This window comes from Octodon degus, unplaced genomic scaffold (genome assembly GCF_000260255.1).
Source record: "Octodon degus isolate 3935 unplaced genomic scaffold, OctDeg1.0 scaffold00001, whole genome shotgun sequence".
Classification (NCBI taxonomy): domain Eukaryota; kingdom Metazoa; phylum Chordata; class Mammalia; order Rodentia; family Octodontidae; genus Octodon; species Octodon degus.
The window spans coordinates 2,091,987-2,118,935 of NW_004524577.1; the positions used below are offsets into that span (position 1 = coordinate 2,091,987).

The window sequence follows — 26,949 nt, forward strand, 5'->3', positions numbered from 1 at the left end:
TCGCCGAGGCGGGGAGATCCAGGGTTCAAGGACACCCTGAACTACAGCGGGAGACAGTCTCAGCCGAGGCGAAAGTCAAACCAAAGCCTCCCCTGGGGATCCTCTGTACCTGCGGGCCCAAAGAGGACGAGAGGGGGGTGCACGGGAGTCCAGGCGCGAGCGCGGTGCGGGGGGAGGTTGCGGAAGGGCCCGCACCGGGCAGCGCCGGCTCAAGGCCTGTGCGCTACGCGTGGGGCGGGGAGGCGGGGTCGCCGGCGGGCAGAGCGGGGCGAGCGCGGGTGTCCTCCGCCCGGCGCCGGGCGCAGGTGCGCAGTGCGAGACTAGCAGGAGGGCGGTGCCCCGGCAGCGACTGGACTCGCAGGTGGCCGGCTGCAAGCTCCGCCCGCGGGCGCCCCGGCGCCTCCGCCTCCGTGTGCTCCGCGCGGCTCCGTGTGGCTCCGTGTGGCTCCGTGTGGCCTCCTGTGGCCTCGTGTGGCTCGCTTCTCTCCCGCACTCGCCCGCCGCCGCCTCCGCGATCTTGGCAGTCAGCACATCAGCACATCCGAGCCGCCGCCGAGCAGGTACGACGGAGCCTGGGCCGCTCCGAACCCGCGCCCCCGCCAGCCTGGCGTCCACCCGGCCGGAGCCTCAGTTTCCCGCGGGAGGGCGCTGGATGCCTGCGTGCGATTCCGCGCTCGGGCCGCCGCGCGGATGCGGTAGAGGGCGGAGGGGCGGAAGGCACGGAGGGGACAGAAGCCTCCCTCAGAGGTTGGGGGCCGGGAGGGTCGCGCGAGCCCCACGAGTCACCCCGCGAGTCACCCCCGCGCGTGGGCCTCGTGATGTTCCCTCTAGGGCCGGGGGGGGGGTGGAGCCTCTGCCGCGGTCCCACAGACGGGTAGCTGAGAGCAGATTTGAACCCTGACAGTCGGACCCCAGATCGCTTGGCCTCTGGGGGGCGTTGATCTCTCTCTGAGTCCGCTTTGGGGCGGAGCTTGCGGTCCCTAAACTGAAGATTCCTGGCGCTGGGTTCAGATCGTGTAGCTTGGTCGCTCGGGACGCTTTGCAGGGGGCGGGGGGTGGGCGGGTAGTGGGTACCCGAAAGTGAGGGGAAACTGAGGCGCATGGTTTCAAAGGGTTAGAACGTGGGGCCGGGGAAATAGCTCAGTAGCTCGCCTGGCAAGAGCAAGGACCCGAGTTCAGTCCCCGGTTCTGAAAAAAAACCACACCAAAGGGTTAGAACTCTTTCACCCGCAGCACACCACAGCTCTCCAACAGCATGGGGGTGGGGTGGAGCTGCAGGAGCCCTGGCAGGACCTGTCGTGACAACCGACAACCGCGTGACAACCCGAGTGACCTGACCTTCCCACCTGTCCAACGAGACCTTCTTTGGTCATATGCTGCCTCTAGAACCTTCCAACTCGGCTCTCCTTGGTCCCTGAAGGGAATCGTGGCCTCCGGGGGTGGGTAAATCTCCGCAGAGCTTTCCCAATACTCGTAAGTCAGGTGTCAGGGCCAGGGAAGGCAGACCACTCAGAGCTCCGGAGTGTGCGTTTGCAGGGGCGTCACCGCCCACATCTGCAAGATCCTCGCGGTCACTTCCTCCAGAAGCAGCTGCGTACTACGTTGCTGCATGTAAGGCTGGTCCATTTATTTAAACTGTAGGTGTACCAAATTTGGTACTCGTTTTCTAATATATATATATATATATATATATATAGAGAGAGAGAGAGAGAGAGAGAGAGAGAGAGAGAGACTCACTAAATCACTAAGTTGCCCAAGCTAGACTTGAACTTGTGATCCTCCTGCCTCAGCCTCCCAGAGTGCTGGGATTACAAGCACAGGCCAGGGTGCCTGGCAAATCTCCTATAAAATGGCTCTCTGTGTCAAGTTCACCTTCCCGTTCTTTGTTCTGAACTAACTTCATAGGGTCGGAGTCTGGGAAACAGGTCCCTGTGTATGACCGCATGCACACCTGCCTGTGTGCACAGGCGCGCATGGGTGTGTGTACATGCACCTGACGCATACATGCATACGGGAGCTACACATATGCAGGCGTGCGTGCGCACCATGGGCTGCCTGAGTGGGGGTTCAGGGCCTGTCTGCAAGCCCCTAAGCTTCCAGGTACACACAGACACCTAAGAAGGCTGAGTCTACTCTGCAATGTGTGACAGCACCATCAGGAATTGGCTGGGATGCCTGATAGCTAGCAGGTGAACTGGGGAAAAGCTGGTGTTAGAGATGTCTACATTACAGCCCCAGCTCTACCACTCCCTAACCCGTTCCTTCCCCTACCCTGGGCCTCAGTTATCACATCTGTAAAATAGACTTGTTGTTATGGCAACCTCCCCAGACCATTAAGTGGTGTAATGAGATAGTGAAAATAAGATGCTTCTGCTCAAGCAGGAAGTTGTGTCCTGGGGGCCCCAGAGGGCTGTGTGTGTGGCAGGTGACGCTCAGAGCCACCACTGGCTTCCTCTTCCACACCCCAAGTGCAGCCAGGACAGCAAGCACTGGGAGGGCGCCAAGGACGATGCTTGGCTTGGCGACAGGTGGAGTCTGAACATGTCATGGTTCTAATAAGGGCTCTACCACAGCCTGGGCCTGCGAGGAGACAGAAATGAAGTGAGCCGAGGCGCCTGCCTCAGGGTACAGGAGATGGCAGAAGCCACCAAAAAGGCCCAGGGGCAGCTTCTGGGAGGCACACGCTCCTTTGACGATTATAGATTATCCCCCAGGTTTAAAAAACTGAGAGTGAGGGCTGGCCAAATAGCTCAGCGGATTAAAGCACCTGCTTAGGCAGATGCAGGGGCAGGAGTTCGATCCCCAGGCCTGCCGTGCCGGCCTCGCCCCTGGGGCGCACTGAGATGGCGACTGAGACTGGGCGTGGTGGCACGCACCTGTAATCCCAGCTCTTGGGAGGCTGTAAACAGGTGACTCACTCTGAGTCCGATCTAGTAGTGAGACCTTGTACACCCTGTACACTCTGTCCTAAATGTAATAAATAAATAAAATTAAAAAAACTGAGAGATATCACATAAAACTATTCTGGGACCTCTTGAGAGATCAGAAGAGCTGGCAGCTCTGAGGAGGGGCAGGCACGCCCAGCCCTCAGGTGGAGGGAGAGATTGTATGAGTTACCCATAAGGATTCCACAGCAGGCACTGTCCTACAGATTAATTGAGCAGTCTCAGGCAATTTAGTTAGCATTTATAAATAATTTTTTTAGTTATTTATTTGTTAATACAGGGTCTTGCTAAGCAGCTCGCACTTGTAGTGATCCTCCTGTCTCAGCCTCCCCAGAACTGGGATTACAGGCGTGCACCAACACGCCCAGTCTCAGTGGCCAGCACAACGTGCCTGGGGTTCTGGGGCTGGCACATCATTCCGTACCGGGCATCGAACCTGGGTCCTTGTGCTGGCCAGGCAGGCGCTTAGACCACTGAGCTATCTCCCAGCCCTAGTTAGCATTTTTGTGTCTGTATTTCTTCACATGTTAAACAGGGACAATAATCGGCACTTGCGTGGAAAGTTTATTTGAGGTATTTGGACATGAAGTGAGCGAGCACACATGACCTTTCTAGAGTCAGGCCGGCACTCTCTGAACACTGCTGGGGCTGCCTGCCTGCCCCTGTGACAGGGATGTGTCCTCCCAACTCCCTCCGTGCAGTGGGTACGGTGCTGGGACACTGTGTACTTCTGCCCAAGGATAGCAAGGGACATTTCAGGGAAAGACACAAAGAGGAAGGCCTTTGTGACAGACAGCTGGGAGTCCTGGAGCAGGTGACTGAGCAGGGCGTGCTGCCCGGGAAACAGCCTGCACCTCAGCCGGAGGGCGGGCGAGGCCCAGGGAAGGGTGTTTAACAAGTGATGAACAGTCAGTGTCACTTTGCAATGAGCAGGAGGGGAGTTGGGGACACTGGGGAGACGGCCTGGCCCTCACCATGGGGTCTGAGGCAAGGGTGAGGGTTTCTCACACACCTCGTGTGCGCAGGTGCCGCTGTAATGTCACCCTGTAGTCCTCATAATGCCCCTGGGAAGCAGGCTTTACAGCTGGCTGGCATTGCGGGAGTCACAGGGAAGCTCTGGGAGGGTGAGCCACTCGCCCAGGAACCTGCAGCGGGGCTGTGAGCGGGCCGACACATCTGTCTGGTTGAAGGCCTGGTATCCTCTCTGAACCCCAGTTTTCTCCTTGCAAAGTGGAGGTGTTTCTAGCAAAGCCTGCTGCACAGACCTGCAGGAGACCTGGATGAGGGAGCGGACACGCAGCCCAAGGATAGGCCAGACTCCCGGCCTCCGCGGCGGGCGGCCTGACCCTCAGAGGGGAGAACCCGCAGATGACGCGCGAGGCCAGCGGGTCTCCACGTGAGGTCCCTAAGCCAGCAGCAGGGGCAGCCTCGGACTGTCCAACTACCCCAGCCACCTCCCAGATCAGCCGCTCGCAGGTGAGGCCCTGCAGCTGGATTTTCCCAAGTCCCCCTGAGTGCTGCTGACGCACATTCGGGAACGCAGAGCTGGAGAGAACCTCAGACGCGATGTCCCCACCCCACAGCCTACCAGAGACGCTAGATGGGGAGACCTGGCCCCCACAGAGACCCCACGGGAGACACAAGGCAGGAAGCATTGCTTTAGAGTCAGGCTTGGCGGCGATCCCGGCTGGGGAGCACCTCGCAACCTGCCGTTGCTCCCCCACGATGTCCTCCCTCGGTGTCCTGGCACGGGGCAAGGGTGGAAGCAAGGCCGTTCGGCGCAGGGCGCACGGGCAGATGCTCAGGGGCCTTCTGGGCATCCATCAGAAGGGAGCTGAGTGCTGTGCTCAGATGACGGAGCGGAGCGCAGGACAGGGCGTGGGCACGGGGAAGAGCGCAGCGGGCTGGGAGAGCGTCCCAAGGGAAGCTGCAAGTGCAAGTACAGGAGGAGATCCTGTGTGCGTGTGTGTGTGTGTGTGTGTGTGTGTGTGTGTGTGTGTGTGTGTGTGTGTGGAAAAGGGCCTGGACATGCATGCATGCATATATGTATTATTGATACATACATATATATATGTATATGTGCTAAGAAGACTTGGAACATACCCTGGAAGCTAACAACAGCGGTTGCCTTTGAAGATGTGAAGCTGAGGAACTCAGAGACAATTTTTCATTATGTGTAGTTTGGTCTTCTTTAGATTTTTTCTCAAATTTTATCATATTTATAAATTGTAACCAGTTACATCTTCTTACTTAAAACAAATATAATATTAGAGAGGCAAATTCCCTTAACACTACCCAAATTATAAATCAGGTTTCAAATAAAATTGAATTCATCTTTTGTAGGAGCTTTGACCACAAAAGAGCAAATACACATCTGTAAGCCCAGCACTCGAGAGGCTGAGGCAGGAGGATTGGCATGAGTTTGAGGCCAGCCTGGGCTATGGAAGTGAGTTTGAGGCCAGCCTGGGCTACACAGCGAGACCATAGTAGAATCCTGATTCTGCTCATCTGAGATCCTAGAATCAGCCAGAGTCACAGGGGCCAGCAGGTGGGAACCTACTGTTGACCAAAGGGGACCAAATCCCATTGTGTTTGGGACAACTTTGAAGTTCTGGGAATGGATAGTGGTGATCCCTGTAGAGCAAGTGTTAATGCCCTTGAATGGTGAACTTAAGATGGTAAATTTCATGATACATACTTTGCGATGATAAAAAATTAAAAATAACTGAAAAGGCAATAAATGTGAGGGCTTTAACGTCAGATTTCTGGTGGCCATCAAGGGACCCTGTGAGAATTAAAGTGTTGCATGAACACAACCTGTCCTCCTTGAGTGCCTGGGACTGCTCTAAGGCCCAGGCAAGGACAGCAGGCTATGGGACTCAGCGCCTGGACCAGATCCTGAGACCAGAGGTGCAGACCAGGTGGTGCTTAGGGAGTCCATAAACGTATGAAGGACGGCTGGCCAGATAGCTCAGCAGACTAAAGCGCCTGCTTAGACAGGTGCGGGGGTCAGGGTTCGATCCCCAGCATGCTGTACTGGCCCTGCACCTAGGGCAGGCTGGGAAGGTGAATGAGCTTGGGCGTAGTGGTGTATGCCTGTAATCCCAGCGCTTGGGAGGCTGAAAGAGGAGGATTGTTGAGAGTTTGAGACCAGCCTGGACAGTCTCAAGGCCAGTCTGAGCTGCACAGCGAGACCCTATCTCCAAAAAAAAAAAAAAATCATCATGTCTGTCTTTTTAATAGCACAATATTTGCGAAATATTTAAATATTTAAATATATATTTAAAATATTTAAGTATATATGTTTTCCATGATATGAATTATAACATATTGAGTCAGACAAAATCTTGGCTAGTGAGAAGTTATAAAACATGGCAATTCCTAAGCCAGGCCTTCAACCTGCAGAGGCCGAAGCTTGGTTTTACCCCTTAGCTGTGCAGCTCAGCAAGTTACTTAACCTCTCTGTGCTTCAGTTTTCTCTTTTATAGAAAAGAAATGAAAACAATTCTCATTTCATAAAAGATGTCATAGAGATTAAATGTGTCCGATACTTAGGACAATGTCAAGCCCCACAGGAAGTCCTAAATAAATGTATTTTTAAAAATAAACTCAAGGGCTGGGGAGATGGCTGAGTGGCCCAAGCGCCTGCCTGGCAAGCGCAAGGTCCTGAGTTAGATCATTGGTACCAAAAAGATAAATAAAATCGAAAAAGCCTGAAAGCCTTAGAAATTTTTATTTTAAAAGGGGAAGTTAGGGCCAGTGAGATAGCTCAGTGGATTAAGAGCCTGCTTAGGCAAGCACAGGGACTGGGAGTCGATCCCTGGCACCATATGCCGCACCAGCCCTGACCCTGGGCACGCTGAGCCAGCCACCAAGTCCAGGCATGGTGGCACATGGCTATAAGCCCAGCACTGGGGAGGCTGAAAACAGGAGGATCACTATGAGTCCAGGCTGCACCCACACCCACACCCACACCCACCCACACCCACACACACACACACACACACACACACACACACACACGGAATTTACTGTATTACAGTAAGGAAATGGATCCCAGACAAATTGCAATCACGGGCTGAGCTGAACCTGCAGAGCCCTCAGAGGTGGTGGATTTGCCCAGGTGGCTCAGGGGGGCAGGAAGGAGGGCAGGTGCCCGTTGCAGGGGGCAGGGCCTTCAGACCCTGAAGCCACGCACGGCCCCGCAGCCACATCAGAGTCCGGCCCATCCTTCTCCTCCTCAGTGGCCCTCTCTGAGGGTCCGGGCCTGGGGATTCGGGCCCCCTTGACAAACATGGGCCCTTCCTGCGGACCACTGGGACCAATCCATGCAGCCTTGTTTCCCCCAGTGTGGGGCAGTTCATTCCCAAGCCAGGGGCTGGAAGGAAGGCCACGTTCTGTGAAGCCTGCTGTGCCCTCAGGAAGCCTCCTGGTTTGGCTCCATCTCAGGCTGAGCAGAGGCTGGATCGTGAATCACCTCCCAAGCTGGTCCTGAAACCCTCATGAGGACCCGTGCTGTCTCTGTGGGCTCCGTTGCCTTTCTGATCTAGCTTAGAACTTTGAATTGTGCCGGAAAAACATCCCTCCTCTTCCCCTCCCGACTCCCCACTTCTCCTCCCCCTCCTCCTCCCCGTCTCTTCCCTCCCTCCCCCTCCCTCCTGCTCCCCCTCCCTTCCCCTCTTTCTCCCTCCCCATCCTCCTCCCCTCTCCCTTTATCCTCCCTTCTCCCTTTATCCTCCCTTCTCCTTTTATCCTCCCCTCCTCCCTCCCCTCCACTCCCCTCCTTCCTCTCCTCCCTCCCTGTCTGCACCTCCTCTTACCTCTCCCCTTCCCCTCTCCTCCTTCCACCCCTTCACCTCACCTCCTCCCCACTCTTCCCCTTGATCCCTGGACCCACCTTGTTCACACTGTGTCTTCAGGGCCCAACCCCTCGCAGCCCAGGGCGTGCAAAACAGTGGTGAGCTCATTCCTGCCGCCCTGGGGCTGTGGGACCGGTGCCCGGCTGAGCTGGTCAGGCCCTGGCTCCAGTCGTAAAAGCAAAGCAAACACAAGAAAATAGTCTGGCAAGGACTGCTTGGGGCGTCCAGTGAGGAGTTCCCAGCAGCCCCGGATTTGAAGAAGCAGGTGTTTTCCGGGTGGCCGAGAGGACGAAGCCAGAGTGGGACAGGTTTTCTGCAGAGCCTGCTGAGGGAGCTGTGCTCCTCTCAGGAGCCAGGGTGTGGCAGGGAACAAGAGGGCTTCAGCCAGCGCAGGTTCAGGAGCGCTGGAGACCAGGTCTTCCCGGACTGGAGGGCGGAGGCCCCGTCCCCCTCCTGTCCCGAGCACCAGCACAGACCCCCGCCTCGCACTCCTTCCTCTTTGGTGATTTGTTTCTGAACAGCAATTAAGGTGGGCCCCCGAGCTCGATCCTGTGCTGGGCAGCCCTGGGTGTCTACTTCCAGCCTCTTGGGCTGTGTCTGTCACACTACTTGGGTACATCAGCTCGACTGGGAGGTTGGATGGCGTCTAGATGCCAACCAAGATCCACACGGTTGGCTAGGCGTGGTGGCACAGGCCTGTAATCCCAGCACTCAGGAGGCTGAGGCAGGGGGATCCCCGTGAGGTCAAGGCCGCCCTGGGGTGCACAATGGGTTCAAGGCCAGCTTGAATTGCATAGCTAGACCCTGTCTTAAAACAAAAATATTGAAAGAGCCCAGATTTGCTTGCTGCTGTCCCTGAGAAGGCCGTTTCTGAGCATTGTGGTAGTGATGGCAGAGCTTGGTTTTTATTTGTCTATAACAGCTCACAGGGAGACAACAGAGAAGCCTAGTTGGGGGCCAGGGAGACAGCTCAGTAGAATAAGTGCTTTTCTGGCAAGTGCAAGGATCTGAGTTCAATCCCCAGTTCTTCCAAAAAAGAGAAAGAAACATAGTTATAGGGCACACGTGAATTTAATTCTGCCCTGCCACTCTCACTGTGTGACTTCAGGCAAATCTCTTGGCCTCTCTGTGCCTCACATTTGTACAAACCCCATGGTGATAACACCACCTCTTCCTCTTTTTTTTTTTTTTTTGTAATTATTTATTTATTTGTTTGTTGGTTTGTTTGTTTGTTACAGGGTCTCCCTACACAGCTTGGACTGGTAGTGACTCTCCTGTCTCAGCCTCCCTAGTGCTGGGATCACAGGCATAAACCACCACACCTGGTGGCCCACATGGCACTCCCAGGGTTCCTGGGCAGCATGGCATAGTGGGGTTTGAACCAGGGTCCTGACGCTTGCCGGGCAGGCACATAGACCTCCGCGCTATCTCTCCAGCCCCTCCCATCTCCTTTTGTGAAGCCTTCGAGCTAGGGATGCTTCTGACACAGTTGAAAAACACCCAAGTGAAGCAAGGTATAATCCCAGCACACTAGGAGGCTAAGACAGGAAGATCACAAGTTCAAGTCCATCCTGGGCAATTAGCCACTTAGCACCTGTGTCAAATTTAAAAATAAATGCTTCTAAAAGAGCTGGGGATTAGCAAAGTCCTTGAGTTCAATTTCCAGTACTGCACCCAAAAATAAATAAATCACGATGTGTGCAAACTCTATGCACCAAAATTCAGCATTCCCAAGGATTGCCGATGGCTCTCGTGGTCCCCACAGCTGCTCCTGCGCTGAGTGCCCAGCACAAGGCCCTCGAGCAGAATGTGCACCGAGCCTTCCAGTATGAACTCCAGGCCTCAGTAAACTGGCAGCCCGTCCCAGCCACCCGGGAGCTTTATCAAAGCTCTGTGCTCGTACCACACCCACGACCAAGCGTGTCCCCGTGTGCGAGGCCGGGAGCCAGGCAGCAGGTTTTCAGAGCTCTGCAGATGGCTCCATAGGGCAGTGGCGAGCAGGAACAGCTCCTGGTGTCCCTTCTGTGTGTGCCCTGGCGGAGCTGAGCTGCCTGCTCCTTCCCGCAGTCAGAAAGCTCGGAGTTTAAGGCATTGGTCCCGCCCCAAGCCTGCAGGCAGGGTCACAAGCTTGTACCCTTCAGGCCTAATTTTGCATGTTCTGTGTAGTAATTTTTGTTAAGAGCAAGTGTCCCAGGGATAGAACCCCAGTCCTCAAACATGTAATTATGGGCTTTACCACTGAGCTATACACGGGCCCTGGTAACTTTTGTTTTGCTTAGTTTTGTTTCTGCAGTACCGGGGATTGAACTTAGGGTCTTGCACCTGCGAGCCAAGTGCTTTACCACTGAGCTATGTCCCTAGCCCCATTTGTTTTAAAGTTTATTTTGAAACAGGGGCTCATTAAGTTACACAGGCTAGCCTTGAACTTGTGACCTTCCTGCATCATCATCCCAAATAGCACTGTAGGCTTCCGCTGCTACCATGCCCAGCTCCCAGTAATATTCACAGGACTGAATTTCGTTTTGACCCCGGGGTTTCAGATTCTCCCAAAGCATTGCGAGTTCTAGCTCTCCTGAGCCATGGTTCTACTTGGTAATGACTGGGAGGGTCTGGCATGGCTGTGGGAGACTGCCTGCCTGGCCCCCCAAAACATCTGAGTTAGATGCCTCGGTCCGAATCGGAAGGAACTCTAGACCAACGCACCTCAAACTGTAATATGCAGAGGCACCTGGAGCCTGGCTAGGAAGCAGATGCTCACCAGCCTGTAACTCTGTGTTACAGGGCTCACCTAGCACGCATGAGGCCCCGGATTCTGCCCCCAACACCAAAAACAAGTGCAAAGTGAAGGCACAGGTTTGACCCCGCAGGCTGAGTGGGGCCTAAACTTTTCATCTTTGACAGACTGCTGCTGCCAGTCTCAGTAGGGACTTTGAGCTGAATGGCCACAGGTCAGGGGTTCTTGGATTTTGTTCAGTATGGCCTCAAGTCTCTGAAAAGTGGTTATGACGCAGAATGCTTGTGGTAATCCAGAGTTTAGGGTTTGGGGAGCAGATCTGGGGTTTTTCTGGCAAGCTCTGAGGCTGCTGCAGGGCAGTGGGGCCTCGAGGAAGGCAGACTCCTTCACAGCCGGTTCTCAATGGGGGAATCGCCTTGAGTGGCTTCCTTAGCCAAACTCTCTCTGACCAGACTGGAGCGGTTTCCTCAAGTTCAAACGGACAGTCTAAAGGCCTAGCTGGAGCCGGGAGAAGGCAGTACTCGGTGTCTATTTGTGGGAAACCTTCTTCCCCATACCAGGGCTGGGGCCAGCTGCTAGCAAGAGCCCTCAGGAGGTCTGGCCCCGGGTCCTGAAGCCTGCCCGGCGAGTGGATGGAACCCCAGGTGTGGGAGGTTTGGGTGGGCCTGGACCCCTAGCCTGAAGCCTGGAGCTGCAAGTCGGGAGGAGGTCGGCCACTCCCCACAGAGGGCTACGACTGCCCCAGTTTCAGGGACACCCTGGGCTCAGAGCCGTCGACCACAACTGCCCTGAACAACAGTGACTACCCAGGCCAGGACCGGTTCCTCGGAGCCCTGGAACTCGAGAGGGCTTGGCAGATCTGGGACAGTGGTCAGAGATTAGGAACCGTTCCACTCTCTTCCTGAACACTCAGGAGCAGGGTCTGCCTCCTCCCGGGGCTCCTTGTCTCTGGAACTAGCAGCCTCTCGCTCCCAGCAAGGTGACCTTGGGCGGCCGTGGGTGCTCAGGGTTCCTGGCAGTATTGACCCAGGGATTAAGTGGGACACTTGCAGCTGTGACAGCTGCTGGCACATGCTAGAGGCTCAGTGAATGACAGCTACTACTCTCAGCCTAGTCACAGATACGAGGTCCAAGTCACGTAAACCGCCTGACACAGCCTCCTGCCCTGCTGTCTCGGCCTCCACCCCCATGTGCTGGTGCTCAGAAAGTCCCGCTTGGCAGCACCTGCACTCACCGGAGGGTCAATATTTAAGCACTACTGTGTGCTGGCTGTCCTCCTCGGGTCAGTGTTGTCCCTCATAAATATAACATAAGTCACAAATCACTGTAAGCCACATACACAATTTAAAATGTTTTCAAAGCCTCATTTTAAAAAAAAAAAAGCAAGAAAAAGCAGAATGCATCTTATTTTATTGAAACTATATATATATATATATATATATATATATATATATATATATATATATATATATATACTATATACTATATCCGAAATATGACCACTTCAATGTGTACTCCATCATAAAAATTATTTTTTTTGGTGGAACCGGGCCATCGTTAAAACTATTAATGATATTTTTATATTCAACTTTTTTGAGACGAGGTCTCACTGCGTGGTGCAGCTGGCCTGCCCCGCTCATGTAGCTTGTGGACCGTCTGGCGGCAGCCACCCGAGGGCTGGCTTACAGGCGTGTGCCACCACGCCCAGCTAGAATTTATTTTAAGCTTTAAGTGTGGTGAAATGCATGTAACATACAACTGACTAACCTTTTTTTAAAAATTTTATTTTCCTTTTTTAAAAATTGAGGCTTGAGGCCAGGTCTTCGCACTAAGCTAAATCCTCAGCCTTTTATTATTATTAATTATTATTATTAATGTCGAGGCAGAATCTCACATTAAAAAGTTGCCTGGCCTGGACTCAAGCTTCCATCCTCCTGCCGCAGCCTCCCGAGTGCCGGGATGGAGGTGTCAGCCGAGCTGGCCTGCCCTGAGCCCCTCGCTGGCTCCTGGCTTGTCTCCCGCGGCCTCCGAGGTCCTGGCTCTGTGCGTGCGCACCCCTGTGTCCCTCTGCACGCTGAGCGTAGTGGTCTGAAAAGACATCAGTCAGCCCTGACGAGGACCCAGACTTGTTTTTAGCGTAACCGCCCCAGGCCGTGCCTGGCTTCAGTACAGACCATCCTGAGCCTCGGGGTTAGGGCTTCGGCTCGCAGAATGTTTCCTTTTTATCAGTATATGTTTGCGATGCATCATAAATACGGTCACCGTGGAGAATTGCTCCATCACATTTCACGTCTCAACCCTTCTCCCTCCCCCTCCTCCCCTCCCATTTCAGGGTCCCCAGACACCCCTCATCTCCGCTGACGCTACCTCGCTGTTTCCTATGACCTTTCACTTGCTGTTTAAATGACACTCCGGGCTTCGCATGCAGGGAAACACTATTTAAACTTCCGTGACTGATTTATCCCCCTCAGCACGGTGGGCCCAGGTGGGCCCAGGGATGTCGTTCTCCTGCCAGCAGCTTTCTTTATGGCAGAGTGGTCCTGCTGTGGATAAACACGGCCCTTTCTTCATCCACTCGTGTGTTGATGGCCAGATGGGCTGCTTCCAAGATTTAGCCATCGTGAGTCGTGCTGCTGTAAGTGTGGTGTGCATGGATCGCCGCGCTGCGATGTGCTTAACGCTTTGGGAAGACACCTAGCAGGGACAGCTGGGTCGAGGGAAACGTGTAGTTTTACCTTTTTTTTTTCTTCTCCTGTACTTAGGACAGGGTCTACAGGGTCTCACTGCGTACACTGGACTCGTAATGATTCTCCTGTTTTCAGCCTCCCAAGGGCTGGGATTATAGGCGCATGCCACCACGCCCAGGCTCATTTGTCGTCTCGGCTTGCCCCGCAGGCGGGGCCAGCATGGCACTCCAGGGATCAACGGCGGCCGCTGCGCTCTGCCTAAGCAGGCGCTTTAGTCCACTGAGCTATCAGGCTGGCCCTAGTTTTATCTTTTAAGGAATCAGCACGAGTTTCGAGATATCACACTCGGACCCATCGCACGGCAGCAGGAGGCAGGTAGACGGCCGGAGAGCCAGGGCTTCTCTCCAGCCCACCTCACCCCTGCACACACAGCTTCGGTGACACGCAGGGGAAGGCGCCTTTCTGATAGAAGGGCGTCTAGCCGAAAACGACCCTGGTGAGCACGACGGCGCATAACGCCTGAATGTCAGCGCTGCCCCCGGCCCTGAGCCCAGACCTATTTATTGAGCACCTACTGTATGCCAGGGGGCAAGCGCCTGCCTCGAGGACTCTGTTCCCCGGACCTCTCCCCGAGTAGGGTTGGTAAGGGAGGGAAATACGTAGCCAGGACGCTAGGCAGACGGGCAGTAGGAGCGGATGGTCCACGGAAGGCCGTGCGGGACCCTGGACGGTGGAACGTGGCTGTACACTGGGGACTTCTCGCAGGAGGCGGCCTTGCACTGGGCCTGGACACACATGGAGGATTCGTGGGAGACGGACAGGAATGCGAGGTAGCCAGCCTAAGCACGGCGAGGGTGTTCTGGGGTTCCTGTGGGATTTGTCTGGGGTCCAGCGGACGCACGAAGCCCACAGCACTGCCCCGCCCCTGCCCCCGCCGACCTGCGAGCGGCTCCATACGCATGTTTAACTCTTCAAGCCGAACCACGAAGTAGGCACTATTTCGCTCGTTCTGTAGGCTGGAGAACCAGGGCAGCCGGAGGGCCGGCAGCCTCAGAACGCAGCCACTGGCCCAGGCCAAGGGAAGGGAGGGAGGGAACAACGGTTAGAATCAGACCGAAGGGTGTCTTGAAAGCCAGCTGAGGCCCTGGCTTATTGTGCAGACTGGAACACTGAAAGTTTTTGGGAAGCAAGTGTCACAGTGACAGCACAGCTTCGGGGAAATGAATCCAAAACCGAATCTCTCATCTGCGGAGCTGGGAAAAACCCCTCCCAGCACCCGGCCTTTCTAAGGCAGGCTTGCAGATACGGATGTGAGTTTAGCGGCCACCTACACATTTTCCTCTCTCCAATAATCACAAAAGCCAACATGGTTCACCGCAGTGCCAAGGGCTGCGCATGCATTACCTCACTGGGGGCGGGGCCTGGGGGCGGGGCTATCCTGGCCCCGCCCACAGATGAGGCAACTGAGAGTAGGAGGGATGATGTGATTTTGCCATGATCACCCTGCCAGGGAGTCAGCGCGCAGCCTCCACTGGAGTCTATCTGGCTGCAGAGCAGAGCACTTTCAACGATCGCATCATTCCACCAGGCCTAGTGGTGCATGGGTGCAATCCCAGCACTCTGGGAAGCTGGGATGACAGGTTAGAGATTTAGCAAAGCCTTGCCTCAAAACTTAAAAAAGGCTGGGGAAACCGCGCCAGGCAAGGCCCTGAGTTCAGTCCCCACCAATGCAAACCACAACAACACAGTCATAACACCATTCGTGTTTCCAGCGGGACGCAGAGACCGAGGGCTTCATCTTGCTTTTCTGACTCTCTTCTGGGACCTGCATTTTGTTCCCAAAGGAATAGCCACCTCTGTCTGTCTGACTGTGTGTGTCTCTGTCTCCATCTCTACACCCACACACACACACCCTCCCAAGGTGCAGCTGATCAGGTGTCCCCCCCTCCCCCACTGGCTCCAGCCTGGGGAAGGGAGGAAGGCAAGGAGCCTGTGGAACCTACTGCGTCCTTCCTGCTGGCTGGTAACACCTCCCTCCCCTGGCAGGGACCACCGCACGGCTGGGAAAGGCAGGGCCGCGGCTTGGCGCTCACCTCTGGCACCCCCAGCCATCTCGCCTACGGGAAGTGACGTCACAGCGCCTGGCATGTGGCCTGTTGGGCGAGGCGGCTCCCGACGGGCCTGGGCTTGTGCAGCTAAAGCCTGGGGTAGCGCGAGCTCAGGCAACGAGGGGACACAGAGGGCTGTGTCTTTGTCAGCGAGGTAGAGAAGAGCCCTCTGGGCCACACGTGCCTGTGCCTTCCAGAATCCATCTTTTAAAGCTTTTTGCCTGTTGTTTTTGTTTTGTTTTGTTTGTCTTTTTGACACAGGGTCTCCCTGTGCAGCTCAGGCTGGCTTTGAGCTCACTTGGCAATCCATGCTGGTCTTGAATTATCCACAATCCTCCTGCCTCAGTCTCTGGAGTGCTGGGATCACAGGTGTGCGGCACCATGCTCCACTATGGGGTTATTTTGTGTCTGGGCCAGTGCCCAGCTACCTGGCCGAGGCAACCCGGTGGCCTCAAATCTTCCATCTGCTTTCCTTGGCCTCTCCAGTGCCCGGATCGTCAGCACAGGCCCCCACGCACGGCTGACATCCATCTCTGCTCAACCCGTCCCCAAGAGGTGAGGAAAATCCCTTCTCCAGCAGTTACAGAAAGAAGTACCAGTTTGCTAGAGATTCTAGGCAGGTTCGTAAGTTGGTGAACCACCTATTCTTTCTGAATTAAAAAAAAGACTTGTATTGGTCAGGGTTTTACTTAGAGGAACAGATATAATATAAGGAACAGATATTAACACAAGATATACAATGTATAAGGAGTTACAAGGTTGGCTTACAACAGTCAGCCGCAGAGTCAGATGGAGGATTGTGCAGAGGGCATCTGCACACCCCAGACTGAGGAGTTCAGTCCCAAGGTCTGAAGCTCACTAGTCTCTATTCGTCAGCTGATGGGTCTGCGAAGGAAGACGGAAGAGTCTGCGACGGAAGGTGGAGTATCCAAGCCGGAGGTGGAAGAGTCTGCGCTGCAAGCCAGGCGACGATGTCCAAGCCGAATGCGAAGACTGAAGCTCCTCCGACGAAGTGGAAGGTCGACTACTTCCTCAGCCCCTTTCTATGGTCTCTTTGTGCTGAGTCACTCTGGGGGCAGAACCAATTGTGCCCCAGGGCGGGACCCCCACCAGCCGGAAGTGCACGGGGGAGTCATCCCACCAAGTTGACACAATGTATCAACCACTACAAGCCTATAAAAATAATAGAAAATTTTGAAAACTAGACACAAATATTGGAACATAATCTGCAGCTTACATGGAACCTTAACCTATTTTGAAAGCCTCTGTTCTGTCGAGTAATGGAACCTTCTGTGAGGGCAGTGGATGGATTCAAACTCAGGGCCTATGCACCTGCTGGACAAGTGTACAACCCTGAGTGACTACCAGCCCCAAATAGAAACTTAATCTCAAGTACTCCAGCCTCTCCTGAATCCTCTCCCTCAGTTCTATCTTAATTCTAGGAAGCTTGACATAAAAAAAAAAAAAAAAATAGGTCAGATGTGATGGCACATGCCTATAACCCCATCTCCTCAGCAGGCTGAAGCAGGAGAACCCCAAGTTCAAAGCCAGCGTGGTTACCTTAGTGAGACCTTGTGTCAAAATAATGTAAAAAATTGAAAGGGCTTCAGATGTTGCTCAGTGTTCCCTGGGGTCAAGCCTTAATACCACCAAAAAAAAAAAAAAAAAAAGATTTTAGATTAAAAAAAATCTCCATTTCCTGGCACCTACGAGGCGTTTCCCTAACAACCCGTTTTGCCCCACACAGCGGCCCTTCCATCTCCTCTCCTTGGGGGATGTGGTTTGCAGAGTCGCCCCGCGTCTCCCCTTACACGTTGTGCCATCTCTAGCCTACAGGACATGGTACAACAGAGACACTATGCAGGTGGTGGTGCGGTGGTGTTCTGGGGCATTATCTGGGGAGCCCCAACAAGAAAACTTTTGTCCATCTTCAGGACAGATGCAGTGTTTTTAAATAAATGTTTTCGTTGACCCACAGATGTGAGCCATGCAGATCCGAGGGACCACGCTCCTGGAATCTCAGGGTTTCTCAGTAGTAATCCACCAAAAGCTTTTCTCTATGCCACTATAAAAATGAGGTGGAAAGGGCTGGCGGGATACTTCAGCGGACTAAGCGCTGCTTAGGCAAGCACAGGGACAGGGGTTTGATCCCCAGCACCACATGGCATGCCGGCCTGCGCCGGCCCTGCCCCTGGGCACGCTAAGCGGGCCACATGCGCGGTGGCGCACGCCTGTAACCCAGCACTGGGGAGGCTGAAAACAGGAGGATCACTACGAGTCCAACCCGCATAGTGGGACCCTGTACCGAATACATTAAAAAATGAGGCTGAATTGTTATTTTTTTGTGACACAAGCAATGTATCTTCATTGTAGGAAAGTTTCAAAACACAGGTACAAATATTTTGGCAGCGCGGGCATTGGACCCGGGGCCTCGCGCTCACCAGGCAAGTGTCCTGCCATTGACCTAGGTCCCATTTTTAAACGTTTATGCTAATGGGCCAGGGATATAGCACGGCTGCCAGCAGCGGCCTGGCGAGGGCCAGGTCATGAGTTCTATGCCCAGAATCAAAAGAAAGGAAGTGAGATTTTATTTTAAGACAGGCTGGTCCAGGGCGAGCACTCAGCGATCTAAGCACCTGCCTGGCAAGTGCAAGGACTGGGGTTCGATCCCCGCTTCCACATGCCGTGCAAGCCCTGCCCCAGGGCACGCTGAGCAGGCGACCCAGTCCAGGCATGGCAGCACATGCCTGTAATCCCAGCACTTGAGAGGCAAAAAACAGGAGGATCCCTAGGAGTCTGGGCTGCCTAGTGAGACCCTGCACACGCGTGCACACGCGTACACACACACACACACACACACACAGAGGCTGACATCAAAATGGAGACCTCCCTGCCTCAGCCTCCTGGGTAACTGGAACTGCAGCTGTATGCCACCACACCCAGTGTTAGAAATCTAAGCTCCGGTTTCACACAGACCATCACTATAAGCATTCTGGGTAATGCCATCAGTGTTTGTTCCTGTACACCTAGATAAATATAAATTCACAAACGGCTGGTGAGATGGCTCAGTGGTCTAAAGCACCTACTTAGAACAAGCTTAGCAAACCACAGGGACCGCGGTTCAATCCCCAGCACCACATGCCAGCCAGCCCCGCCCCCTGTGGGCTGAGCTGGCCACACACACACACACACATAAATAAAATTTTAAAAATATATTTAAAAAATTTTTTAAAAGGCAAAAGCCTTACTTTAAAAAAAAATTAACCCTCCCTTTGGACGACTCCCCAGTACTCCACTGCGAATCGGGCATTGATGGTTGAACTTTCCCCTCGTTGCGCCTTCGACGCCTGGGGCCATGAGCTCGGGGTGAAGAGCCAGGGGGACAGGACATCACGCCAAGAGTGTGCCAGCCCTCACACCCCGCGGTCACACCTAGCCAAGCATCGCTTTCTCCTGGAAAGGCCGTGGGAGCGCGCGTGATTACGCAGTTCCAGAGCGCTAGCTGAGCCCGCGGAGGCCCTGTGCTCCCTTCCCACTGCCGCAAAACAAAACGTGCAGGACGTTCCCGGCAACTGCTTCCACCCCCGCCGCCTTCGCGCGGGGACTTCCGGCTCCATACGGGCTGGTGTCACGCTGCTCCTGGGCCGGAGGCCTGTGCGCTGCTCCCAGGCGGCGCAGGAGTGTCCCACAGAACCTGTTCTGGGACAGCCAGGCCGGGCGGCTGGGGCCGGGGGCTCCGCATGCCGAGTGGCCTGAGTCACAAGTGACAGGTGTTTTATCTCTGCTGGCGAGTTTTCAAGAGGAAGGCGGGTCTCTGCTGAGCGTGGCTCCCCTGCAGAGCCGCGGCAGATGGCTTCGAGATAGCGCGCACACAGCCTTTCATCGCGTTAGTAATTATGCATGCATTATGTGTATTAGAAAACACATATAATTCGCAGCGTCCAACCTGTAATTTTGCAGATGTTCTTGCTTAGGACGTGGCTAGTGTGGGCATTTAGGTAAAAGCAGGAGTGAGTCAATTTGAAGGAAGATACTGGGTGAATGATAGCGTGACTGGTGTCCTGAGGGCAGCGCCCAGGGGCAGCTTGCCTGGTGAAGTAGCTGGTCTTAGGGACAGAAGGCCAGCCGCCCAGCACCAGCTGCAGCCCCTGACCTGTGTGTCTCCAGGGACGAGTCTCACACCTTCCAGCCCCATCCACGAGAGCTGGGCTCCAGAACCCGGAGGGCTGCAGAACCTGGAGGGCTCCAGCACCCGGAGGGCTGCAGAACCTGGAGGGCTGCGCTGTCCGAGTTCCTGAAATCCTACGCTGTGTCACTAGCCGTGACTTGAATGTTTATTGGGGGCATGAAATGTTAAGGCAGCTCTGTGTATTTCCAATCTTCTTTAGAGCTGGACGATCCTGTGGGTCTATGGAGGGCCAGAGTGGCCCCACAATTGTGACTGACCCTATACACTGTACTCGTGGCTCTTATTTCTTTTAAAAACTGCTTCAGAGTTTTTCCAAGTGACCGCCCACCATGGTGGCTCAGAGTTGTCACCCCATCACTGCAGGAGCGCAGGCCAGCAAGGTGGGAAACTACAATCCAACCCAGGAATTCAGTGATGTAGAGATGCTGCTGCCTCAAAATAAAAATAACAATAAACTAAAAGGGGTGAAGACCCTGGGTTTATTCTCCAGTACCACCAAAAAAAAAAAATAAATAAATAAATACTGGTCTCCACCAGAATGGGGTCTCTGGGCCCGTGGCACCCCCAGGGTCCCCAAAGTTTGAGGAAAACACAGATTATGATTCCTTGTCTTGTGCTCATTCTCTTTCTGTTCTTTATTAACTTTCACTGCTAAACAAAATGCGTTCCCGTGACAACTAACGTGACGCGCTGTAACGGGGGCACGAATTCTGAAGAAAATTCCCTTCAGGGGAAGAGCTACCAACAGAAGGGCATAGGGCACAGGGCGCACTTTGGAAAGGAGGGAGGTAGGCAGAAACAGAGGGAGGCAAAGAGGACCAAGACAGACAGGACGAAGGCAGCAGGCAAGCCTGCTGAGTCTGGGAAGGGAACAGACGCAGGCTGGCTTCTGCGTGGACCGGGACAGCTTTTACTATACAAGGCTAAAATCCAACTAGACATGGTGGTCCCGGCCTACAAGCCTAGCACCGTGGAAGGCTGAGGCAGAAGGATCACAGGTCTGAGCCCAGCTATGCAATGTAGTGACTTAGCCGAGATGTTATCTGAGAACTCGGCGGGGGCGGGGGGGGGGGGGGGGAGGGGGGGGGGGGGGGGGGGGGGGGGATGTAGCTGGGTGCGCAGGCCCTGGGCTCGGTTCCCCCACACAAAAACAAAAAAATCTCAAAACTTAGCGTCAAAGGCTCCAGGTCCATCTGGTGCTGGGCTGGAAAGTTTACAAGACTGTATCTGCTTTTCAATCCGGAGAAAAGGTACAATTCTATTGCGTAGTTCAGCAGCCTCCACGCGCAGTAGGGCGACCTAGGGGGCCACGTCATGCCATCGGCTGGGCCATGACACTGGTACCTGGAGGCTTGCGTCACGTGGATCAAACATGAAGATTCACCCTCGCCTCACCTTCGGTATAATTCACATATCAACAGCAGAGGACAGAGCTGCCTGCGTGCCTGGCGCAAGGCCACTGTCACCCGCCCACTGTTCTTCCTGTACACCTGCGGTCTCCTTTCTGTATTTGAGAGGCAGTGAGGTTCGCTGGCCCTTGAAGGAATAGTCTGGTAAGAACTGGCGCCCCACAGTGCTGTGACCCAGGCGTGGCTGAGTGCCCCATGTAACCCTAACATCATCCCTCTTATGCAAATGAGGAAGCGCAGAGACCCACACAGCTTGCCTGGGGTCGCACAGCATATGCGGACTGACACGCCAAGCCCCGAGCTGCTCCGCTCCTTTGTAAGTCTCTTGTGCAGACTCTGGCTTTGCCCCACCTCTTTCCACGTTGGAGGAGCCTCACACCCACACTCACCCAAGGGGCAGGAGACATTGTTTGGAAGGATGGCCGCTCAGCCACTGGTGACGGCGGCCCCAGGCAGTCTGTGCTCGCAGGACCCCCTGCTGCTTGACTAAGCCCTGAGCAAGCTGAGGAAGCCGCTCTGCTGGGTGCGGAGTGGCTGAGGCCACCCTGGGCTGGGCATCTGCTGCTGGCCGCTGTCCTCTGCCCGGGGGTCCCCAACAGCAGCTGCGTCCTCGGTCCCTGATGGCGAGGGAGTAGAGCAGGCATGGGCTGTGCTTGAGCCCATGCAGGCCATGTCCTGGTCACCACTGGGAGCACCTGTGCTCCCCCTGTCTGTGGACCAACCCACGTCGAGAGCGAGCCGTGGAAGGACCCAGAAGGGGGCCGTGGGGACCGGAGTGACACCTGCCCCATCTGCGCAACCTGGCACCCTGCTCTGGTGCATGCTGGGCAGGGCCAAGCGCTGGGCTGAACTCAAGGCCCCCAGCCTTGTCAGCGCCACCGAGGCCTCTGTGCAGCCGACCTCAAGGGAGGGACTGTGGGTGGGACAGCCGGGGTGATGGCTCCGCATCTGGGGCCTGTCCAGGCTCACCAAGGACCCTGGCACCGGCTCCCTGCGAGGTGTGCCCGGCGTCCTTCCCCACGCAGCGCTCTGAGCCTTTATGGTGCCTTGTCCTCATACAGGTAGGGCTCTGCCTTGCTCAGTCCTCCAAGGGCTTGCGCCAGCCCCTCTGGCCCAGTGGCCCCTGCTTGCCTCCACGGCAGGTTAGAAAGTGTCCGTCGCCGTGGGCCTCTCTGGGCAAGATGGTTTCATCTTCCTCAGCGACAAGGAGAAAGCGCTGGCGTCCGAGCATGCGCAGGACATGCTGAGTCCTAAAGAGAAGAGGAAAGGGGGGCCTGCCCCCGGGCTGCAGCCGGCCTTGTGAAGGGAGCCCCGCAGCTGCTTACCTCAGCAGTCCAGCTGCTCACAAAGCACCGTGGGCAGCAGCTTCCAACTGCAGAGGTGGTTTGTCGCAGCCCGGAGCCTGCGAGGCCTGCCAAGGGCCTGCCCCTCTTCCTGCGAGCCGCTAGCTTCCCCTGAGTGGCGGTCTGCCACCCAGGGTGGATGCCAGGGTCCTTGTGTATAATGTTAATAACAATGATAATAAGATAATACGAGCTACAAGCACCTACCGGGCCACAGCTCCGTGCCTGATCTTGCCGATTCCTGCCCACCACCTGGAATGTACAGATCTGTTATCCCCATCTTACGGATGATAAAATGAAGGCTGAGCCAGGCACGACGGCATACACCTGCGATCCCGGCACTCGGGAGGCTGAGGCAGGAGGCTCGCTGCGCAGCGAGTGCACGGGCAGGCTGATCTACACAGTGAGATCCTGTCTCGAAATGAAAAAGACAAAAGAAAGGAAGTCTGAGCCCGGCCTGGGGAATTTAGCAATGTAGCAAGAACCTGTCTCAAAACAAAAAAAAGTCTGGGGATGTAGCTCAATGCGAAGGCCCTGGATTTAATCCCCAGTACAGGGAGGAGGGAAGGAAGGACGGAAGGAAGAAAGAAGGAAGGAAGGAAGAGAATAAAGGGTGCTGCCTCCCACCCCACAGTTTCTGAGCAGCCCCAGCAGTTCCCACTCAAGGTCCCTCGGCCCTGTTCCTCCCGCCTGTGGCGAGGTAGCGCGTCACTGTGCACAGCGTGGAGTGTGCAATGGAGCAAAACCCTCACTCAGCACAAGCCAGGGACCCAAAGGGGGCGTGGGGGAGGCCTGCGCCCCAGTCCCCCCAGGAGCACCAGGCCCCTGACCAAGCCTCCCCACCTCCCAGCACCGCCACAGGTGGGTCACCACACCCTCACAGCTGGACTTTGTGGACAGTACAGTGGCCTTCCCTCATGGAGGGAGCCCCTCACTGGGGCAACAGTAGAGCATGCTCTGGGCCTGACTCAGCCCCATTAGTCACCATGCTGCCTGGGATGCATCATGGGAATTCCCCGCTGCCCTGAGGCTGCGCCCAGGCCCCGCAAAGACGGGTAACTCCACCCCCTCCCCATCACGGAGTGGGGGGGGGCACCAGCTCAGTGCCTCCGGTGCAGCATAACACACACGTCCCACCCTAAAATGGGGTCAGCCACCCCGAAGGACGCTGCGCGTGGAAGACAGGCACGGACTTCAGCTGTACAACAGAAGAGAGTGACCCACCCACGACCCACATCTGAGGACTCGGGTGACGTGAGCGCGACGCTGCCACAGACTCAGCACTTCGGGGCTGGCATGGGAGACTGAGCCAGCTTCCACTCTCTCATGCATGCAGGCGCAGAGAGGGCGCGCTGGGCGGCAGGAGCTACAGGAAGGAGGCCAGGGTGCAGGCTGGGGCGTGGCGCGTGCCTGCGAGCCCAGCACTCTGGGAGGCTGAGGCAGGAGAGTGCAGAGTTCCGACCCAGCCGGGTGACTCGGGACTTAGCAAGCCCCTGGCTCAAAACGTAAACAACGAAAAGAGGCTGGAGATTCTGGTTGGCACGAAGGCCCTAGTTTCAGTTCCCCTAGAGAGGGAACGAGGTAGCAGGCGGCCTGCGGCTGGTCCCAGGTGGGTCGCACAGGCGCACCTGCAGCCCCAGGCTCCCCGCCCGCCCGCTCAGGCCCAGCCTGCCTCTGCAACCCAGCCAGCCACGCCCACCCCTCTGCCCCCGGCAGCCTGCTCAGGCTGAGCCCGTTTCCAGTCTGAGGACTGCACGGGGTCATCAGGGACACGCTCAAGCTGCCTGTACACGCACACCTGCGTGGCTGCACGCACACACACGCATGCACGCACGCACACAGAGAGCGAGACGACTGGGCATGGGCTGTCACGTTCCGACGTGCTGGAGACTGTCGGGGCGTCACCGTTCACCCCACGGGCACGCGGAGGGGTGGCCCGCCCTGGAGCTTGGCCCACACTCGGCATGATGAAATATTTTCATCTTTGCAAAACGAACGACTGCGGTGCGGGTTTTGAGGCCTCAACCTGAGCAACATAAATCTTAAATTTTAATTGCTCTTTTAATTTTCTTTTGTTCCCTCCATGGGCATGAAAGCTGCACGAAAGCAGAGATTTGTTCCTGTCCACTTTTAGTTTCTAAGGAGCACCCACTCCATAGGATGCTCGGAACACAAGCAGCTGCTCAACAAATATTTGTGTGAATAAATAAAAGGAGAAAATGTGCTTTTTGGTACCGAGGATCGAACTCAGGACCTCGTGCTTGCCACGCAGGCACTTGTGCTGCTGAGCTAGCTCCCCAGCCCTTAAAAAATAAATGTTGATCTGCTTCCCAATTCAAGAGACGCAAAAGGAAGGCCGAGATGCTTTTCGAAGCCTCTTTGCTTGGTCCACTCCACCTACTGCAGCCACCCGGTACCCTCGCAGCTGCTTCCTTCAGGCCCTGGGGGCGGCGGTTCCATCCCGGGCCGCTGTGCCGGCCCTGTCCCCAGGCTGGCGTGGTTCCAAGCGCCCGTAATCCCAGCCCTCGGGAGGCTGTAAACAGGCGGATCGCTAGGATCCGATTTAGTAGAGAGACCCTGAACACCCTGTAGACCCTCCCTCAAAATACAAAAAACAAAACCAAAAACAAAAAAAGGTCAGAAAGCAAGATGCTTCCTAAAAGTGGTCACTGGGAAGCCCGTTCTTGAAGCCTTAGGGAGGTATTTTAATACGTATAAAGGGAGGTCTTAGCACATCAAGCTTGTTATTTGACAGATGTAATACTGCTTAGGATTCAGAGTATTATTTAGGAGAAAGCTGAATTTATCTTAGCGAAAAAATTGCGTTGATGCTGTGCTACAGCTGAGGAAGGACAAAAGTGCCACCATACCAGGCCTGGGCAAGAGCCACGGGTAGACTAGGGGCTGCGGTGCTTGGCATCATTGAGCTGACGAACATTTGGTGGGAGAAGAAAATCAAATTTACAATTATGCGCGTGAAAATCCCATCTTAAAGCCTGCTTTCTATTAAATGGAAGGAGCGGACACAAAATCAGGCGTCAAAAACCTTCTGTCAAGGGCCAGCCGGCTCACATCTTGGCCTCTTTGGACCACGCACATCTTTGTCCGTGTTCTTCTTTGCCTTTTAAAAATGTGAAAGCCATTCTTAGCTCAAGAGAAACGCAAAACAGGCGCGAAACTGCCTTTTGCGCCGTATTCATAGACTCGCGCTATAAGTCACAGCATGCAGGGCCAGGGACTCAGCTCAGCGGTATGGCGCGCCCGGCGAGTGCAAGGTTCTGAGTTCAATTCCTGGTAACTAAAAAGTTGCAGAGTTTACTAACTATACTAATTGGTAGAGTCCCAAACAATGCAATGACGATTATTTATTAATGTTAATTAGTATTAGTATTTTACTTACTCCTATTCTTGGTACCATTGTGACTTCATAAAACTTTAATACACTTTATATGGTCCAATTTTTTCTTTTTTTGAGACAGGGTCTACAGGCCTGTGTAGCTCAAGCTGGCCTCAAGCTCGTGGCAATCCACCTGCCTCAGCCTCCCTAGCGCTGGGATTACAGTGTGCACCACCATGCCTTGATGGTTTGATTCATTGCAGACTTTTTATTTTTAAAAAATGCTTAAAGGGCGCTGTCTTTGGCAGTGAGAGCTCTTTAGAGTCCTTTTGGCTCATCCTAGTAGCTTTTGACATTTTTGTTTCGTTCTGGCATATAAAATCACTTGGGATTATCTAATACATTTCCTGCATAAACCTGGCGTTGGCCATTTTCTAAGAAGTGCTGGTTGCTTTAGTTAGGAATGGTGTTCACAGACCAGGCTCCGGGACTGGCACGCACAGGCTATGTGAGTTTATAAACAGAGGTGACATCCAGGGCATGTCCTGGTCTCCGGAGTTTCCTGACTACTCCTGAAAGCCCTCCTCCAGCCGGAGCATGGTAGCACACACGCATAGTCGCAGCTCTTAGGAGGCTGAGGCAGGAAGACTGCTGGGGGGGGGCTCTCTTCCTGGTACAGTAACCCCCACTCCTGGCTCTGATCCTTAGCTGGATGCTAAAAGACAGGAATTAGGTTCTGTGGCTTCCAGGAATATTTTTCAATAACCAGAATCAAATTCATTCTCAGGTTAGCTTTCAATTAACTATAAAAACTTAGCTCCCTAGAATTCCTACTGCCTGATAACCTGGGATAATTGAAGTTTGCTACAAAAATAAATAACAGGGGATTCTAATGAAAGCAGCTGACCTGTAACTGACAGGGTCACAAAGTCAGATCAGCTCATAAGACAGGGAGCACAGCGGCTTGGATCTAAGACAGCTGGGGACGGGGAGAGTCCAGGGAACCGGGAGCGCAGGCCCCTGTACAGGGCAGCCACCTCCACCCCTGGCACAGTGTTGCCACGTAGGCCCATTACCAGATCTTTCTGACTTTTTCAGGATGAAAAAAATAGAGATTTTTTTTTCAGTACTAGGGATTGAACCCAGAGTCATCACACATTTTTGGTTTTGAGACAGGTCTCACTGAGGCACTTACATAGCCCAGGATGGATCCAGATGCGACTCCTCCTGCCTGTCTCCCAGAGGGCTGGGATCACGGCACGTGCCTCCAGGCCCTGCTAGACTTTTTTAAAACTGAAATTTCATGATTCTCAAATATCTGCGGGCATGTTTCATTTA

General features: G+C 54.7%; 1 protein-coding gene across 2 annotated transcripts in view; it reads left to right on the top strand.

The window, feature by feature from the left end:
- The first annotated feature begins 334 nt into the window (after window positions 1–334).
- Scnn1b (sodium channel epithelial 1 beta subunit) overlaps window positions 335–26,949 on the top strand; it is a 56,630-nt gene continuing 30,015 nt past the window's right edge. Inside the window, exon 1 of one of the 2 annotated variants that reach the window (XM_004622886.2) lies at window positions 335–560. The gene's annotated coding sequence lies outside the window, so the exon portion shown is untranslated. The remainder of the gene's footprint in view (window positions 561–26,949) is intronic. The other variant, XM_023714345.1, reaches the window with a different exon arrangement.